The sequence below is a fragment of the Vombatus ursinus genome, unplaced genomic scaffold, assembly GCF_900497805.2.
Source record: "Vombatus ursinus unplaced genomic scaffold, bare-nosed wombat genome assembly UNPS02009975.1, whole genome shotgun sequence".
In the NCBI taxonomy this organism is placed as follows: Eukaryota; Metazoa; Chordata; class Mammalia; order Diprotodontia; family Vombatidae; genus Vombatus; species Vombatus ursinus.
In genome coordinates this window covers 156360-177001 of record NW_020949753.1, presented here as the reverse complement: position 1 = coordinate 177001, position 20642 = coordinate 156360, and the positions used below count along the sequence as shown (strand labels likewise).

The 20642-nt window shown below is 37.1% G+C and overlaps 1 pseudogene; it reads left to right on the top strand.

Moving 5' to 3' along the window:
- The first annotated feature begins 2142 nt into the window (after positions 1 to 2142).
- Positions 2143 to 20642, top strand: part of LOC114036735 — a 40839-nt pseudogene continuing 22339 nt past the window's right edge.

The following is a 20642-nucleotide window of genomic DNA, read 5'->3' as shown; positions in this document are numbered from 1 at the left end:
AAAAAATCTGACATTATACGCAACATTACATACCCATGGGTGGGTGCCATGATTCTGCAAAGGAGTTAGAGGGCAACCATCTTTTCATGTTTTTAATTTGGGACCTAGGCTTATTATTTGTAATTTTATAACTATTTATTTTTTATTCTTCTGAGTGGTTGTTCTCTTAACTATGATCTCCAGTTGTCTTTTCTGGTTCCCATCTTCCATGACCTTTCTACAGTATTTCACACTGTTGACCACCTTCTTGTTGTAGAGGTTTTTTCCTCCTGGTTTTTCCTGGCTCCTGGTTTCTCCTGATTCTTCTCTTACCTCTTACTTCTCAGTCTTCTTTGCAGGTTCATCATCTATTCCCCACTCTCTATGTAAAAGTGTACTTTTTAGGGGTCTGTTCTGAGACATCTTTCCTTCTTATGCTATCCTGTCTCTCCCTTTGACCTCACCAGCTCCCATGTGTTCAGTTACCATTTCTATGCCAAGGATTGAAAAATCCGTGTACTGTGCTTGCCCTTATCTTTCTTCTGAGCTCCAGTTGTACGCAACCAACCATCTGCCAGAGCTCTCCACCTCTGAATGCGTCATCATCTCAAATTCAAGATGGCCAAAATCCACCAAGTTCCATCCTTTCTAATGCCCCTACTTCTGTCACAGGTCAACACCATCCTTCCAGTCAGTGAGGTTTGCAGATTCAAAGACATCTCCACCTACTTAATTTCCCTTATCCCCCATGAGTAAGTCTTGATCTTACCTCATCAACTTCCTTCACAACTGCTCTCTCCTCTGCATTAACATGCCCCACATCCATGTTCAGACCTCCTTTATTTCTTGCTTTGTCAATTGCTACAGTTTCATGATGGGTCCGTTGTCCAGTCTAGCCTCTAAAAAACTGCTGAATATACATCCCTAAAGCCTCAGTTTCACCAAGTCACTGTCCAAAACAAGAAGATTCAGCCTCTTTGATAAAATATGACATTCTTCTGCTTGACATTTAAATCCCTTCACAATCAGGCTCCAAACAATTAGTCCAGACTGATTTCACATTATTCCCTTTAATGTATTCTATATTCCAGCCAAACTGACCTACTTTTTGTCCTCTTTGCACAATGTTACACCTCCCACCTCTATGTATTTGCATAGGCCCTATACCTGCAATGCCCTCCTTTCTCATCACCTCCTTTTGGAATCTTGTGTTCCCTTCAAGTCTCAGCTCAAGTGCTACCTTTCCGGATCACCCCCTCCTTAGTTGTTGATCCTCTCCCCAGGACCCCAAATCAATATACTCATTAGCATATGTTTTGTATTTACTAATCTGTGTACACATTTTTATCCCTCAGTGGAATGTAAGCTCCCTGAGGACAGGAATTGTTTTGTTTTTACATCCCTGGCACTTAGGACTGTGTCTCACATATAGAAGGAAGTTAATAAGGTCTTGTTGAATTGAATTGGGATTTATTTTTTAAGTGGATACACACATACAATTAAATCCATGATCATAAACATAATAAAACAAATTTAGATGACATTCTTACGAATTCATTGTCATTGTTTTCACTTACATAAATAAATAATTCTGACCAATAGCCCTTAATATTTTCTCTAGCATGCGAAGTACCATCAATTTCAATTTGACTTTTTCATGTTATCTTTTCATGTTTTCATGTTGAACAAAGATTTCATAGCTCTCCAGTCTTTTGGCAAAAACAGTTTCTTATGTCTGACTCTGGAATTGTTAATACTAGTCTCGTCTTTTGAAAAAGTCCCCTTCCCTGTTGATCTTCCTCTCTGAGTCATCCCAGGGGAAAGGTGCTTTGTCATCTGTAAAAAGAAAAACAAATTAGAGATAGTCTTACCGTATGATCTTCGTTGAGGTGATTACACCTTGCTTGGTTCCCCCAATTGAACACTTCGCATTTTACTATATTTGACAAGCAGCTTTCACACTGGCCAATACTGTCTCACAATATAAGCTTCCTTAGGACAGGAATCTTGTGCTAAATACTAGGCACCCAGCACAATGTAAGCACTGATATATTTATAGAAGGGGAATCATCTTTAAATATAAATTGCATTTCACTCAAGAATGATTTAAATGCTTAAAACAAAAAGGTTTTACCCCAAAAGGTCAGTGAGCTTTCTCTTTCTATGCAGATTTTGGCCACAGGAATCTGCCACACAGATCACCATGCAATCTCTGGAGTCCTGTATACCCCTTTTCCAGTAATTTTAGGACATGAAGCAACTGGGATTGTAGAGAGTATTGGAGAAGGGGTAACAACAGTGAAACCAGGTAAGGCAGGGGTCTTTAACCTTGGGTATATGAATTTGTTTTTTGTTTTAATAGATAACTGTATTTCAAAATAATTGATTATTTTTCAAAATCCCGTACTCTATTTTATTTCATGCACTTAAAAATATTTTTTTTTCCTGAGAAGGGGTCCACAGACTTTACCAGACTTCCAAAAGTGTCTGAGACAGAAAAAAAAATTGAGAACCCCCTGTGGTATGGGGATATTGAGCAAGACACAAGTTAAAGGAAGAAAAAAGAAACAGGTCACCCTAATTCTTATAACAAGGATTTTCCTCATAAAAATTAATTTCATTGGTGCTCTTTTTCTCCATTATAGTCATTTTTGGATATGCCCCAATGCCATTAGAAAAACAGCTTAGCCGGGCAGCTAGGTGGCACAATGGATAGAGCACTGACCCTAAAGTCAGGAGGACCTGAGTTCAAATCCAGACTCAGACCTGACACTTGACACTTACTAGCTGTGTGACCCTGGGCAAGTCACTAAACCCCAACTGCCTAGAAAGAAAGAAAAACAGTTTAGCCAATAGAACTGAAAAGGTGACAATATCCAACAATGAATTCTGCCACCATTTTTTCTAACAAGATGAGGGAAGTATCTTTCATTCTTTATTCTCCAGGACCAATATTGTTTTTTGTAGGAACTGACAGTTTAACTTCCTTTTACCATCATTTTCATTTATATTATTCTAGTTGAACATTTATTCCTCTGGGTCTGGGTTGTTGGTTTTTTTCCACTCTGCATCTGCTCATACAAATGTGGTGCTGACCTCTGCAATATTCCCCAAGGTTGACTGATACTTCAGGTTCTAGAATATCCCTCTGGGTCTGTACTCTGAGGACTAGAGGTCATTAGCCCCCATCAGAGGCATTTCCATTAAGAACTGGCCTACAGACACAAGTAGTATACCACTACATCCTTTGGGTACACTCTCTGACAAATACACACAATGTCCATGATAAGAGTCAGTTCATATTTTGATTATAATGGCAGTAAGCTATACAGCAGGTATACATCTGGCAAAGACAATTTTTAACTCCTGGCTCTATAGGTACTGGAAGTCCTTTCTCCATAGAATCCTCATGCACTATCCCTTGAGTTCAGCATTTTTGTTGGGTAGATTACTCAGCTGGTTGTTTCTAGGCAATATTTTGCATCATGATCTTTTCTCTTTGAGGAGATAAGGTCATCCCATTCTGCATCTCACAGTGTGGAAAGTGCTCTTCCTGCATAAACCCCAATGGCAATTTCTGCATGGAGATGATGCCTGAGTAAGTCACGTTTACTGAAATTTCATTTTAATTGCCCTCATACCAATGAACAGCAGAGCTGAATTTGTTTACTGCTGCTTTTGAGGTTAAAGAACACTGCAGATAAAGGAGTATTATCTGGTGGCACCACCAGATTTACCTGCAAAGGGAAACCAATCTACCACTTCTTAAACATCAGTTCCTTTGCTGAGTACACAGTGACCTCAGAATTTTTGGTAACTAAAATCGATGCTGCCGCTCCTCCTGAGAAGGTGTTTTTGATTGGCTGTGGATTCTCCACTGGCTATGGAGCTGCAATCAATGCTGCCAAGGTGAGATTTTTCAATGGCTTAATTTTTTGTGAAATATTCCTTTCTCAGTATAGTAAAGATTTGCGAAGTTAAAAAAAATCCAGAACACATCCTCTATTCAGGTGCTGTCTATACCTGTATCAAACACATAGATGAACAATGAAGTAACCAGTTAATCACCCACAATACTTTGTTTCCACAAATATATAATAGCCTGAGACTAAAACATTCAGACAATCTGAAATTCTTGTTTTTATCCAGATATTCTTGGCATTATGGAGACACAGGCACAATTTCTAATTTGTTATCAAGTAATGAAGAAACATTCATTATACAAATGTTATGTGCCAGGCACTGTGCTAAGCATGGGTGATACAAAAAGAGATGAAAGGAACTTACAATTTAATGCTATATCAGTGATTTAGAAGAATTCCCATTTGTCACAAAAGAAATGCATTCATTGAATGAATGAATGAGAAGTAATTCGCACATTTACTCTGTGCAAAGCATGGGAGAAACAAATAGAAAAAAAAGATCATCCTTGCTCTTCAGAAGCTCACATTCTAATAAGGGAAGATAACCCCTCTGAATTTTCTGCTAGAAATCAGAAATATAACATAGAAAATAAATAGAAAATGCAACGAAATTTTATTTGTTTTGGCCCAATTAGGTAAATTGGATATGGTGCAGATCAGGACACAAGGTACATAGTTTTTATTAAGTAAGAATTTCCTCTCCCAAATCTTATTAAAAGGCCTCTGCTTGATGTGGAGATGGCTATGGTTTCTGAAGTTTTATGTTACCAGAGTCCAAACTGTAACAGGTTTTGCCACAGTGGTAATATTGCTAGGATGTCCCTAGACCTCCCCCCGCAACGCCTTCCAAAAAACAACTATCAGCATAGTTATATACAGAAAAAGCTCCATCATCATATATGCTGACCACTTGGTGATGAATAATTTCGCCATGGTAAACCTTGAAACAATATAAAATACAAAAAAGTACTTCCCCCAGTGTAATGCCCTTCTGATTTGCAGAACCAGTGGAAGACTGGTGAATAGTAATGCAAATAGTAAGTAATTACACTGTTTTTAGACCCTCTATCAACTCCAATTTGGCTATTGGTGTGTAACATTCTTGTCCAATGACCAACAGCTGGGTATTCCAGTGGACTTGCTGTATTACACTAATCTACACATTCTCATTATCAGAATAACACAAAGGAAAAAAGAAAGTTCCCCCAAAATGTAAGAATGACTATCAGGTCTTCCTTGGAGAGACAAATGAAGGAGCTGGTGCAATTGCTTTTGTAGTGAACACAGAAAGATGACTTACCAGTATTCTGACTTTATTTTATTTGCATATGTGCACCTCAGTCGATACCCATAGTCTAATGTAAAGAATGGAAGTAACAAACATACATCATTATTAGCAAGTATAAAATATAAGGAGGAAGTATACCATTCAAAGCATTGCAAAATGGAATTGCCTAAACTTCAAAGTAAAGAGTGAAGTAGCAGCAGCAGCTAACATTTATATAGCACTTAACTACATCCCAAGTACTCCCATTGAGGTGAGAAGACCTACACTGGCTTTTCAAAGCCTATGCGCAATGGCCCACATACACTGGTAGGATAAAGTCCAGACCTGAACAAGATCTGCTGTAGTAGTTCAGGTTCAAGATTGGAATGAAATGAGACAATTATAAAATATGAATGAGACGATTATATAACATCTGACAATAATAAATGAAAGATCATTTAGCCATAAGGTTGTTTGGCTAGGATACAGCGTTAGTTGACCTACCAATCAGAAACTGAAGGCAGGAGATGGTATATTCTCATGTCCTAGTTATTTTGTGTCTATTGTTTTTCAGTCATTTTCAGTTGTGTCTAACTCGTTGTGACCCCATTTGGGGTGTTCTTGGCAAAGACACTAGAGTGCTTTGTCATTTCTTTTTGCAGCTCATTTTACAGATGAAGAAACTGAGGCTAACAAGGTTAAGTGACCTGCCCAAGGTCACACAACTATTACATGTCTCTGGTCAGATTTCAACTCAATCCTTCTTGACTCTAGGCCTGGTGCTCTATCCAGTGCACCACCTAGCTACATACTATATCTATTTTAGGATACCAAGAATTTGTGTCCATTGCCCTAGGCTTAATTCACTGAGTTAATTAAATCTTTTTTGGGGGGGTAGGGGAAAGGGAAGCCAGGCAATGGGGTTTAAGCGACTTGCCCAGGGTCATACACCTAGTAAGTGTCAAGTGTCTCAGGCCAGATTTGAACTCAGGTCCTCCTGACTCCAGGGATGGTGCTCTATCTACTGTGTGACCTAGCTATCCCTATTAATTGTCTTTTTATAAAATTAATTTATTTTGATTTATCAATAATCACTTCCATATGCTTTTGAGTTTAAAATTTTTCTCCCCTTTCCTCCCCACCACCCTCCCCAAGATGGCACATAATCTGATATAGGCTATGTATTTACATTCATATTAAACATATTTTCACATTAGCTGTTGTAAGTAGAAATTAAAACCAATAGAAGGAACCATCAGAAAGAGGAAACAAAACTCAACAGAAGAGAAAAAAATTAGCAATTCGGCTTCCATAGTTCTTTGTTTGGGTGTGGATAGCATTTTCCATCACAAGGCCTCTGGAGATGTCTTAGATCCTTGTATTGCCAGGAAGGGTTCAGTTTATCAATATTAGTCATCCCACAACGTGGCTGTTATTGGGTACAACGTTCTCTTGGTTCTGCTCACATCACTCAGCATCAGACTCCAGGTTTTTCTGAAGTCAGCCTGTTCATCATTTCTTATAGCACAATAGTATTCCATCACATTCATATACCACAACTTGCTCAGCCATTCCCCAATTGATGGGCATCCTCTTAATTTCCAATTCTTTGCCACCACAAAAAGAGCTGCTATGAATATTTTCGTATGTGTGGGTCCTTTTCCCACTTGTGTGATCTCTTTGGGATATAGCCCTAGAAGTGCTATTGCTGGGTCAAAGGGTATGAACATTTTTATAGCCCTTTGGGCATAGTTCCAAATTGCTCTCCAAAATGGTTGGATCATTTCACAACTCCACCAACAATGCATTAGTGTTCCAATTTTACCACATTCTCTCCAACATTTATCATTTTCCTGTTTTGTCATGTTGGCCAATCTGATAGGTGTGATGTGGTACCTCAGAGTTGTTTTGATTTTCATTTCTCTAATCAATAGTGATTTAGAACATTTTTTCATATGACTAGCACTTTTTCATATGACTATAGATGGCTTTAATTTCTTCCTCTAAGAACTGTCTGTTCATATCCTTTGACCACTTATCAATTGGGGAATGACTTGTATTCTTATAAATTTGACTTAATTCTCTGTATATTTTAGAAATGAGGTCCTTATCAGAGAGACTGATTGTAAAAATTCTTTCCCAATTTTCTACCTTCCTTCTAATCTTAGTTTCATTGGCTTTGTTTGTGCAAAAACTTTTCAATTTAATGTTATCAAAATTACCTATTTTGCTTTTTGTAATGTTCTCTGTCTCCTGTTTGGTCATGAATTCTTCTGTTCTCCATAGATCTGACAGGTAAACTATTCCTTGCTCTCTCAGTTTGCTTATAATATCAGCCTTTATATCTAAATCATGTACCCATTTTGAATTTATTTTGGTATATGGTGTGAGATTTTGGTCTATGCCTAGTTTCTGCCATACTCTTTTCCAGTTTTCCAAGCAGTTTTTTTCAAAGAGTGGGTTCTTATCCCAGAAGCTGGGGTCTTTGGGTTTATCAAATAATAGATTACTATAGTCATTGACTACCATGTCTTGCATGCTTAACCTATTCCACTGATCCACCACTCTATTTCCTAGCCAGTACCAAGCAATTTTGATGATTGCTGCTTTATAATACAATTTAAGATCTGGAATGGCTAGGCCACCTTCCCCTGTATTTCTTTTCATTAGTTCTCTTGATATTATAGACATTTTGTTTTTCCAAATGAATCTTGTTATTATTTTTTCTAACTCTATAAAATAATTTTTGGTAGTTTGATTGGTATGGCACTGAATAAGTAAATTAGCTTAGGTAGAATTGTCATTTTTATTATATTAGCTCGGCCTACCCATGAGCAAAGGATGTTTTTCCAATTATTTAGATCTGATTTTATTTGCGGGAAAAGTGTTTTGTAATTGTGTTCATAGAGTTCCTGGGATTTTTAGGAGGTAGACTCCTAAATATTTTATAATGTCGGCAGTAAGTTTAAAGGTAATTTCTCTTTCTGTCTTTTGCTGTTGGGCTTTGTTGGTAAGATATAGAAATGCCAATGATTTATGTGGGTTTATTTTATAGCCTGCAACTTTGCTAAAGTTGTTTATTATTTCAAGTAGTTTTTTACCTGATTCTCTGGGATTCTCTAAGTATAACATCATGTCATCTGCAAAGAGTGATAGCTTTGTTTCTTCTTTGCCTATCCTAATGCCTTCAACACCTTTTTCTTCTTTTATTGCTAAAGCTAATGTTTCTGGTACAATGTTGAATAACAGTGGTAATAATGGACATCCTTGTTTCACCACTGATCTTATTGGAAATGCTTCTAGCTTGTCCCCATTACACATTATGCTTGCTGAAGGTTTTAGATAGATGCTATTTATTATTTTAAGGAAGACTCCATTTATACCTATGCTCTCTAGTGTTTTTAATAGGAATGGGTGTTGTATTTTGTCAAAAGCTTTTTCTGCATCTATTGAGATGATCATGTGGTTTCTGTTAGTTTTAGTGTTGATATGATGGATTATGCTGATAGTTTTCCTTATATTGAACCAGCTCTGCATTCCTGGTATAAATCCTACCTGATCACAGTGTATTATTCGTGTGATAAGTTGTTGTAATCTATTTGCTAATATTTTGCTTAAAATTTTTGCATCTATATTCTTTAGAGAAATTGGTCTATAATTTTCTTTCTGTTTTGACTCTTCCTGGTTTACGTATCAGCACCATATTTGTATCATAAAAAGAATTTGGTAACATTCCTTCTTCACCTATTTTATCAAATAGTTTATATAGTATTGGAATTAATTGTTCTTTAAATGTTTGATAGAATTCACATGTAAATCCATCTGGCCCTGGAGATTTTTTCCTAGGGAGTTAATCAATGACTTGTTCCATTTTTTTTTTCTGAGATAGGGTTATTTAAGTATTTTACTTCCTCTTCTGTTAACTTGGGCAATTTATATTTTTGTAAACGTATATCCATTTCACTAAGATTGTCAAATTTGTTGGCATATAGTTGGGCAAAATAATTCCTAATTGTTGTTTTAATTTCCTCTTCCTTGGTGGTAGTTTCACCCTTTTCATTCTTGATACTAGTAATTTGGTTTTCTTCTTTCTTTTTTTAATTAGATTAACCAAAGGTTTATCTATTTTATTGTTTTTTTTTCATAAAACCAGCTTTTAGTTGTATTGATTAGTTCAATAGTTTTCTTAATTTCAATTTTATTAATTTTTCCTTTGGTTTTCAATATTTCCAATTTGATGTTTAATTGAGGGTTTTTAATTTGTTCTTTTTCTAGTTTTTTTAGTTGTATGCCCAATTCATTGATCTCCTCTTTTTCCATTTTATTTATGTAAGCATTTAGAGATATAAAACTTCCCCTAAGAACTGCTTTTGCTGCATCCCATAAGTTTTGGTATGCTTTCTCATTATTGTCGTTCTCTTGAATGAAATTATTGATTGTTTCTATGATTTGTTGTTTGACCCAATCATTTTTTAGGATTAGATTATTTAGTTTCCAATTATTTTTTAGTCTATCTTTCCATGGCCCTTTGTTACATATAATTTTTATTGCATCATGATCTGAAAAGGATACATTTACTATTTCTGCCTTTCTGCATTGGATTGTGAGGTTTCTATGCCCTAGTATGTGGTCAATTTTTGTGCATGTGCCATGTACCGCCGAGAAGAAAGTATATTCCTTTCTATCCCCATTCAGTTTTCTCCAGAGGTCTATCATACCTAACTTTTCTAATGTTCTATTCACTTCCTTAACTTCTTTCTTGTTTATTTTGTGGTTAGATTTATCTAGTTCAGAGAGGGGGAGGTTGAGGTCCCCCACTAGTATAGTTTTGCTGTCTATTTCTTCCTATAACTCCCTGAACTTCTCCTCTAAGAATTTGGATGCTATACCATTTGGTGCATATATGTTTAGTAATGATATTACTTCATTGTCTATGGTGCCTTTTAGCAGGATGTAGTTTCCTTCCTTATCTCTTTTGATAAGATCTATTTTTGGTTTTGCTTTGTCTGAGATCAGGATTGCTACTTCTGGTTTTTTTTACTTCAGCTGAAGCATAATATATTCTGCTCCAGACTTTTACCTTTACTCTGTATATGTCACTCTTTTTCAAATGTTTTTCCTGTAAACAACATATTGTAAGATTGTGGTTTTGAATCCATTCTGCTATCCCCTTCCTTTTTATGGGAGAGTTCATCCCATTCACATTCACAGTTATGATTACTATCTGTTTCTTTTTCTCCATCCTTTTTTCCCCCCGTTTATGCTTTTCTTTCTCCTTTCTCCTTTCCCCCCCCACTAGTGTTTTGCTTTTGACCACCGCCTCCTTCAGTCCCTCCTCCCTTCTATTAGCCCTTTCCCTTTTCTTCCCCTTTACCCTTACTGCTTCTTCTCTCCCTTCAATCCCCCCTCCCTTTTCTTTTCCCTTTTCCCTCCTACTGCCTATAGGGCAAGTTAGATTTCTATACCTAACTGATTACGTTATTCCCTTCTTGAGCCAAATCTGATGAGAGTAAGGTTCAAACAGTACTCATCCCCCTCCCTTCTTTCCCTCTGCTGTAATAGGTTTTTATATCTTTTCCTGTAATGTAATTTACCCTTGCCTGCCTCCTCCTTTCTTAGTACATTATCTTAGATCAGACTAATCCACTTACTTGGATCCATTTAACCCACTTGATTGGATTTTTTTTTATCATTATATCAAAGTCAACTTATATCCACCCCCTTTATGTATACTCCTTCAACATGGGTGTAATAACAATACAGTTCTCAAGAGTTGCAAGTGTCATCCTTCCTTGTAGGGATGTAAACAGTTTGCCCTTATTAACAACATTTTGTATCTTTCTGTCCCATTTACCTTTTTATGTCTCTCTTGAATCTTGTACTTGAAGATCAAATTTTTTGTTGAGCTCTGGTCTTTTTATCAGGAAGGTTTGGAAGTGCCCTATTTCATTGAATATCCATCTTCTGCCCTGAAAGATTATGCTCATTTTCACTGCATAGTTAATCCTTGGCTGCAATCCAAGCTCCTTTGTCTTACGGAATATCACGTTCCATGCCCTACAGTCTTTTAATGTAGAAACTTCAAGGTCCTGTGTAATCCTGACTGTGGTCATGATATTTAAATTGTTTGTTTCTGGCTGCTTGCAGTATTTTCTCTTTGATCTGGTAATTTTGGAATTTGGCTATTATATTCCTTGGCATTTTCAATTTGGGATCTCTTTCAGGCAGTGAGCAGAGGATTCTTTCTATAGTTATTTTACCTTCTGGTTCTAGGACTTCAGGGCAGTTTTCCTTTATGATTTCCTGAAGGATACCATCCATGCTCTTTTTTTCATCATGATTTTCAGGTAGACCAATAATTTTTAAATTGTTTCACCTGGATCGATTTTCCAGGTCAGCTGTTTTACCCATGAGGTATTTTACATTTTCATCTATTTTTTCGTTTTTTTGTTTCTGTTTGACTGATTCTTGCTCTCTCATAGAGTCATTAGTTTCCATTTGTTCAATTCTAATTTTTAACATATTGTTTTTTTCTGTTAGATTTTGTACTTTCTTCTCCAATTGGTCAATTGTATTTTTAAGGGATTTATTTTCTTCATTGTACTTTTTTTCCAATTGGCCAATTGTGTGTTTTAGGGACTTGTTTTCTTCAGTGTACTTTTTTTTCCAATTGGCCAATTGTACTTTTAAAGGACTCCTCTAACTCATTTGACTTTTAAAATCCTTCTTGAGTTCTTCTAAGAAGGCTTTTTGGGCTTCAGACCAGTTCATGTTCCCTTTTGATGTTGCAGATGTGGGTTTGATGACAGCATTGTCCTCTTCAGATTTTCTGCCTTGATCTTCACTCTTCTCATAATAGGAATCTATAGTACGTTTCTTTTTACTCATGGTGTTTCTTTATTCCCTGGCCTTTAAAGAGATTAAGCTCTCCTGCTGGGGAGCAGAAGGCACTGACCCAAGCTTCTTGTGTTGGGAGCCTAGTCTTGGTCACTGGCTTTGTGTGCTGGGGCCTCTTATGTTGGCAATTGGAGGCTGTAGGTTTCCGGCAGCTTATCTGCTGTTGGGCTGGAATCAGCAAGGCTGGGAGTTTCAGGTAAATCTAGGTTGCTTGCTTTTCCTTTCCTTTAGCTTTGTTTAGCTCCTTTTAGATGGGTGCTGCCAGGTGTTTATCTGCCTGGGGCCCCTTGCAGTGCTGCCTCCCTTATTTCTGTTGAGGTACTGGGAGACTTCTTTGCTGAAGAATGCCGAGGCACCTGGTCATTTTCTGAGCTGGTTTCCACCAGTTACCCCACCCTCACTGAGGCACTCGGAGGTACAGCTGTTGGCGTTTGCCTGCTCAACTACCTGGGCTTTGGTATCTCCTCCTGGTTGGCAGTTGGAGGCTGTAGGGTTCTGACAGCTTACCTGGTGTTGGGCTGGAACTTTTTGGCACCTCTAGGTTGCTTTCTTGAGCTCCTTCCAGACAAATGCTGCCGGGTGCTTATCTACCTGGGGCCCTTTGTAGTGCTGCTTCCCTTATTTTTGCTGAGGCATTGGGAGACCTGTTTGCTATAGAATGTTGAGGCACCAGAATCTCCTCCTGGTGTGCTAAAGTGGGTCTTTCCACTAGCTGGCTGGGTGACTCCTGTTTCGTACTGCTCCGCTTTCCCCAGGGTAAGAGGGGCCTTTCCTGTTAATCCCTCTAGCTACCTGGGCTACTGCACTGCTGCACCCTGTCTTTCTTCTGGTTCAGCTGTTCCAGGGTTTTTTCTGAGGTGATATTTTCCGGGTTTTCAGAGGTTGATAGGGGAGGGTGAGAGCAACTACCTTTTTACTCCGCCATCTTGGCTCCCGGGAGTCTTTTTGTCCGTTTCTAACTTCACAAGTTGCATCTTGCACTTCTGACTCTTAGGTACAATTCTCCCTTTCTCTGGTCTTCCTCTCTTTCTTTCTAGGTTTTCTCTGATTTCCATTCTTAGATCTCATTTTTGTTTATTTCTGGTTTCTCTCTGCACTATTTTTCTTCTTTCTCCTTTTTTTCTAATTTCTTCACCCCAACAGTTTCTTTATGTGTTTCCCTAGCCCCTCTTTCTCCTCTCTTTCTCCAAGTTCTTTATCTCTACAGTTCTCTGTGTGTTCCCATAGACATTCTTTCTCTAATTTCTTTCTTTGTCTCTTCATTCTCCTTGTCTATGTGTCCCTTGGTTTCTGTCTCTTTCTGTCTCTGTCTCTCTCCCCCCCATGCCCCACCTCATCTCATTATTTGTTAGGGTAATTTTCTCATGGGAGTTCTAGCTTCTCTCAGCAGAAGCTGAGGGTCACAACCTGTTGCGTGGCAAAAACAAGGAAGTCTCACAAGACCTCTCCTTTGCTGACACGCAGCTCCCACGGTTGGCTCGGCTCTCCTCTCATTGGGAGAAAAGTCCTACTCATACCCCTGATATGAGGGCTGCAGGTGTTCAGCAGACTTGGTGATTGGCTATCACGTGGAGATCATGCTTTGATCAGGTGTTACTAGGGATATAAAAGAAAGCTACTAGCACTTAATAAACGGAGCTTCTGCCCTCTTGCTGTCTCCCACCTCATCAATGCGTCCCGGGTTAAGAGTATTGAGCTCGTCTCATGCTCACCACTGCAGCGGCCATGTCAATTATTATTATCAGGTGAGATGCAAAACAGGTACACGTATGCTTCTCAAGGATGTTGTTCAATTTGGAGATTAAGAGCATCCCTGTAGATGGTGAGGTCTTCTGAGTGTTCCTGCCCACTGATAACATCGTGTTAGTTGCATTGAGCCCTGAGACTTCAAACCCTGCTGGCAGAGATCTGTAACCACTCCAAAGAGTTTAGCATAGCTGTTCACATAGGATAAACAACTGAAGCCTTGAAGGTACTCAAGATTCCAAGAGGAGAAAGTGAAGAAGGAGGGCATTTCAGGTGTAGGACCTGTACAAATGTATGGAGGTGGGAGACAGAACATTGTAACAGCTAGTAGGGCACTTTTGCTAAAATATAGCATACATTAAAGGGGAAAATGATCTTTTATTGTCACCCACCATCTTCTTCTCCATTCCCCACTGATTCAAAAATTCAAATTTAATATCAATCAGGTATTCATTTTGAACAAATATTCTTTTTTGAATGATTGTCCTCTAGTCTTTTGTGTCTCATATCTTAACAACAACTCTGGTACAATACCGTTTTTGTTTGTTTGGTTGGTTTTTTTAGGCAATTGGGGTTAAGTGACTTGCCCAGGGTCACACAGCTAGTAAGTGTCAAGTGTTTGGTCTGAGGCCAGATTTGGACTCACGTCCTCCTTTTTATTTTTTTGTTTTTTTAAAGCAACGGGGGTTAAGTGACTTGCCCAGGGTCACATAGCTTGTGAGTGTCTGAGACTGGACATGTACACAAGGTCTGGTGCTCTATCCACTGTACCGCCTACCTACTCCAATACTGGTTTTAATAGTGAGACAATTAGATAGCACTTTGATGTTTACAAAGCACTTTACATGTTTTAGCTTATTTGATCCTCACTAAAACACTGGGAGGTATTATGATTCTCATTTGACAGATGAGGAAGCTGAGGCACAGAGAGTTTCAGTGACTTGCTCAGAGTCACCTGGCTAATAAATGTGATAAAAAAGACTTGAACTCAGTCTTCCTGCCTCCAAGTTCTGTACTCTATGACCAAGGGTGAGACAGTTATTTTTTTTAATCCTGCATTTTATATTTGATTTTATACTGTATAAAAAACTAAGCCTCTTCTCAGAGGTTTGGCTGGAGAAACTCGTGTGTGCTAAAGTTTTAATCTCTCCCTCTCCAATGAGAGATACGAAGGATACGAGCCTGCTAGTCAAAGAAAAAACTCACTTCTCAATACTCTTATACAACATTGTCTCAGCATCTTCTGCTAGGTTTGGGGGGGTATTCCTGAGAAGTTAGGACAACCTAGCTGGGACAACTTGACCTTGTTACATCCTTAAACCATTAAGGTCTTATTGAATTCCTCAGTAGCCAATAAGTCTGCCCTTAATAGGGGCCTCAGGGAGTAGCCCAGACCCATCAATTTACAAAGGCATTTCATAGAGATAATGAAAGGTGGTCCTCATGGCATATGCAACCAATAATGATCTTTCATCTCTGTGACCCTGCCCAATTAGATGATTTCTGGTTTTCGTTCTATCCTTATAAAAATGTATTTCACCCTCAATTCTAGGTCTCTTAGCCAGAGGCAGGGCCATTTGACCCTGTTGATTGTCAGGTCACATGCCCCTCACAATAAAAGATGTCTTACTCAAAGATTTGCTCCAGTTTACTTCTTTGTTAAATTTCAAATGAAGCAAGTGAAAAGAGATGAAGATGTCCCTGAAGTTCCAAATCTGTATTATGGGAAGGGTGGTGATGTCCTCAACAGCAGTGAAGATGCTCAGAAGAGAGGTGAGCTTTAGAGAAAAGTTTTGTTTTGGACATGTTGAGTTTGTGACACCTCCAGAACATCCATTTTGAAATTTAGAGAGGGGAGCAGCCAAGATGGCAGAGTAGAGAAGGCACTCAGCTAACCTCTCCCAACATTTTCCTCCAAACAATGATGATTATGAAACAAACTCAGAAGACAATGGAGTCAAAACAACTATAAGCAAAGCCTCAAAGAAAAATGTGAATTTTACACAATCCCAACAAGAATTTCTGGAAGAGTTTTAAAAATTTGATTTTCAAAATCAAATAAGTGTGGTGCAGGAAAAATTAGATAAAGAAATGAGATCAAGGAAAGAAAATTATGAAAAGACAATTAACAGCTTGATGAAAGGGGCACAAAAAAATACTGAAGAAAATAACAACCTAAAAAACAGAATTGGTCAAATGGAAAGAGATTCAAAACTTCATTGATCAAAATAACTCCTTAAATTAAATTGGCAGAATTAGTCAAATGGGGGGGGGGGATGAGAGAGAGAAGGAGAGAAAGAGAGAGAGAGAGAGAGAGAGAGAGAGAGAGAAAAGGTCACTGAAGGAAAAAAATTCCTTTGACCAAAATCATAGAAGGGGACAATGACAAATGTTGGAAAGGATGTGGAAAACTGGGAAACTAATAAACTGTTGATGAAACTGTGAACTGATCCAGTCATTTTGAAGAGTAATCTGGAATTATTCCCAAAGAGTTATAAAACCGGGTATAACCTTTGACCTAGTAATACCACTATTAGATCTGTTTCCCAAGGCGATCAGGGAAAAAGAAAAAGAACCTATATGTTTTAAAATGTTTATAGCAACACTTTTTGTGGTGACTGTGTTGCAAAGCAGCCTTATTTACTGCAACTTAATTTAGTTTTGGTTTGGATTGGGTTAGAAATGACACGGAGTCTCAAGTTTGATAGATTACTTATATAAGTATTTAGCAAAAGTATTTATTATTAAAACAATAACAAAGATAAGTAAGCGATAGTATAAGTCTCAGTAAGTAAGCAATAATATTTTAAGTCTCAATAGTTACAACATAAGTTTCAATCAGTAATAACTTAAGTCTCAATTGGTGTCAATAGTTACAACATTAGTCTCAATCAGTAACAACTTAAGTCACAGTCAGCACCAAATCTTACCACAATAGATCCTCACCATCAGAGGAATCATTTACATCTGGATCACATGGCTGGGGAGTCCCAGAATCTGCCTCCAGAGTTCCAATGGGAAGGTCCTGGGCTACGGGTCCATACCATGAAGGAGACTCCAAAGATGGCTCAGGACTACCCACCTTTTTAGTAATTCCTTCTAACAAAGAAGTCAGTTTGCCAAATAAATGTGTGATCGGTGGAAAAGGAGCTATTCTCAAAACTATCCTTGAGAACATTCTTGTTTAAGAATGCTTGGTTCCTGGAGGGGTGGCCAGCCCTTCCTGGGAGTGAACACCATAAACAGTCCTTCAATGTCTGACTAAGGATAAGATTAACATAAAACAGAATCATATAGTTAGGGTCAGATTGCAGGCATACTGAGCGAGGTCAGAATGTCCTTATGAATGCATGCATTACAGTGGCAAAGAACTGGAAATGGAGGGGATGCCCATCAATTGGGGAATGGCTGAATAAGTTCTGGTAAATGATTGTGATAGAATACTATTGCACCTTAAGAAATGAGGAGCAGACTGATTTTAGGAAAACATGGAAAGATTTGCATAAAATAATGAGAATGTTGTATATAGTAACAGCAATATTCTTCGAGGAGTAAATATGAATGACTAAGCTATTCTGAGTTGCATGAATATTCAAATCAACTACAAAGAACCTATGAAGGAAGATGCTATCCACTGCTATCCACCTCTAGAGAAAGAACATATAGAACTATGTATTATATAGTTTGTGTGTGAGTGTGTGTGTGTGTGTGTGTGTGTGTGTCTGTGTCTGTGTCTGTGTCTGTGTTGGCCTTCTCTAGTGCAGGGTTGGGAGCAAGGGAAGGAAACAGCTTGGAACTCAAATACAACAAAAGGAAAGAAAAGAAGTGTTTTAAAATGAAAATAATGCCTTAAAAATTAGAATTGGACAAGTGGAAGCCAATGACTTTGTGAGACATCAAGAAACAATAAAACAAAGTCAAAATAATTTTTAAAAAATGGAAAAATATGTGAAATATCTTATTGGAAAAACAACTGACCTAGAAAATAGATTGAGGAGAGATAATCAAATAATTTTTTGACTACCTGAAAGCCATGATCAAAGAAAGAGCCTAGACCTCATATTTCAAGAAATTATAAAGGAAAATTGCTCTGATATCCTAGAGCCACAGAGTAAAATAGAAATTGAAAGAATCCACCAATAGCTTTCTGAAAGAGATTCCAAAATGAAAACTCCCACTAAAATCAAAAGCAAGTAAAGGGCATAAACCTGAAGCCTTCCCAATAAGATCAAGATTGAAACAGGCATTTCCATTATCACCACTATTATTTGATATTGTTTTAGAAATGCTAAGTATAGGAATAAGACAAGAAAAAGTAATTGGAGAAATAAAAACAGGCAATGAGGAAACAAAATTATCATTTTTGTACATGATATGATGGTATACGTAGATAACCCCAGGGAATCAAGTAAGATACTGACTGAAACAATTAACAACTTTAGGATATAAAATAAACCCACATATATCATAAACATTTCATATACTACCAATGAAGTCCAGTAAGAAGAGATAGAATGAGAAATTCCATTTAAAATAACAGTTAATATTATAAAATACTTGAGAGTCTACCTGCCAAGACAAACCCAGGGACCATATAAACACAATTACAAACACTCTTCACACACACACATACACACACAAAACAAATCTAAACAGTGGAGAAATATTAATTGCTTATGAGTAGGCTGAGCCAATATAATAAAAATGACGACTTTACCTTAGTTAATTTACTTAATCAGTGTCAAACCAATCAAACTTCCAAAGAACTATTTTATAGAGCTCAAAACAAAACAAAACAAAAATTTATCTGGAAGAACAAAAGATCAAAAATATAAGGAAATCAATGAAAAAAATGTGAAGGAAGGCAGCCTAGCAATACTATATTTCAAACTACATTACAAAGTGATGATCATGAAAACAAATTGGTTCTAGCTAAGAAAAAGAGGGGTAGAACAGTGGAATAGGTTAGGTACAAAATACGTAGTAGTAAATGACCATACTATCTAGTTGTTTGATAAACCCAGAGATCCAAGTTTTGGAGACAAGCACTCAACATTTTGTGGGAAAATATTCCTAAAAAAACTAGAAAGCAGTTTGGCAAAAACTAGGCATAGATCAACATTCACACTATCTAATAAGATAAAGTCAAAATGGATAAATGATTTAGACATATAGAGTGATATCATAAGTAGATATTTGCAGGACATAAAATCCACATAAATTATAAACATTTCATGTACTACCAACAAAGTCCAGCAGGAAGAGATAGAATGAGACATTCCATTTAAAATAACAGTAAATATTATAAAATACTTGAGATTCTACCTGACAAGACAAATCCAGGGACTATACAAACACAATTATAAACACTCTTCACATAAACAAAAACATCTAAACAATGGAGAAATATTAATTGTTTATTAGGGGAGCATGGAAAAATGTACCTCTCAGATCTATAGATAAGGGAAGAGTTTATGACCAAACAAGAGATAGGATTACAGAAAATAAAAGGGATAATTTTGATTATATGAAATTAAAAAGGTTTTGCATAAATAAGACTAATTCAGCCAAAATTAGAAGAAAAACAGGATATTGGGGGGGAAATTGCAGCAAGTTTCTCTGATAAAGTCCTCATTTCTCAAATATATAGGGAAATTAGACAAATTTACAAAAAAAAAAGTCATTCCCCCAATTGGTAAATGGTCAAAAGATATGAACAAGGAATTTTCAGAAGAAGAAATCATAGCTATCAATAGTTACAGAAAAAAATGCTTTAAATCACTATTGATTAGAGAAATGCATACTTATGAGATTGGCTAACATAACTGAAAAGGAAAAGGACAAATTCTAGAGGGGATGTGGAAAACCTGAGACACTAATGCATTGTTGGTAGAGTTGTGAACTAATCCAATCATTCTGGAGAACAATTTGGAAGTATGCTCAAAGGGCTATAAAATTGTGCATACCCTTTGATCCAGCAATACCATTGCTAGGTCTGTACCCCAAATAGATTAAAAAAAAAAAGGATAAGGACCTAAGTATACAAAATATGTGTAGCAGCTCTTTTTGTGGTGGCAAAGAACTGGAAACTGAGAGGATACCTATCAATTGGGAAATTGTTAACCAAGTTATTATATGACTGTGATGGAATACTATTATGCTACAAGAAATGATGAGCAGGATAGTTTCAGAAAAACCTAGAAGACATATATGAAATGATGCAAATTGAAATGAGCAGAACTAGGATAACATTGTACACAATAACAATGATATTGTAAGGATAATCGACTGTGACTTAGCTACTCTAATCAAGAAAATGATCTAAGATGATTCCTAAAGACCCATGATGAAAAATGCTATCCACCTCTAGAAAGAGAATTGATGAACTCTGAGTGCAGATTGAAGCCTATTTTTCTTACTTTTGTTTTTTTCCTTGTTTTTTTGTAGGTTTTCTTTTGCATCACAAGTAATAACGGAATATGTTTTGCATAACTTCACATGTATAATTGATATCATATTGTTTGTCTTCTCAAAAGATTGGGGAGGTGTGGGAGGGAGGGTAATCATTTGAAGCTCAAAATTTTTAAAATGAATGTTAAAAAATTTACATGTAATTGGGAAATATTTAACAAAATAAATGAAAATATAACTTAAAGAAGAAATTTGGAAAAGGCAGTTTCTGATGCAGGACTAGAGTTCAGGATGGTAAAAGGGACTGGATAGGTAAATCTGGGAATGATCTGCAAAAAGATCTTGGGAGCTGATGAGACTGCTGAGTGAGAGAGAAGAAGAAGAAGAAGAAGAAGAAGAAGAAGAAGAAGAAGAAGAAG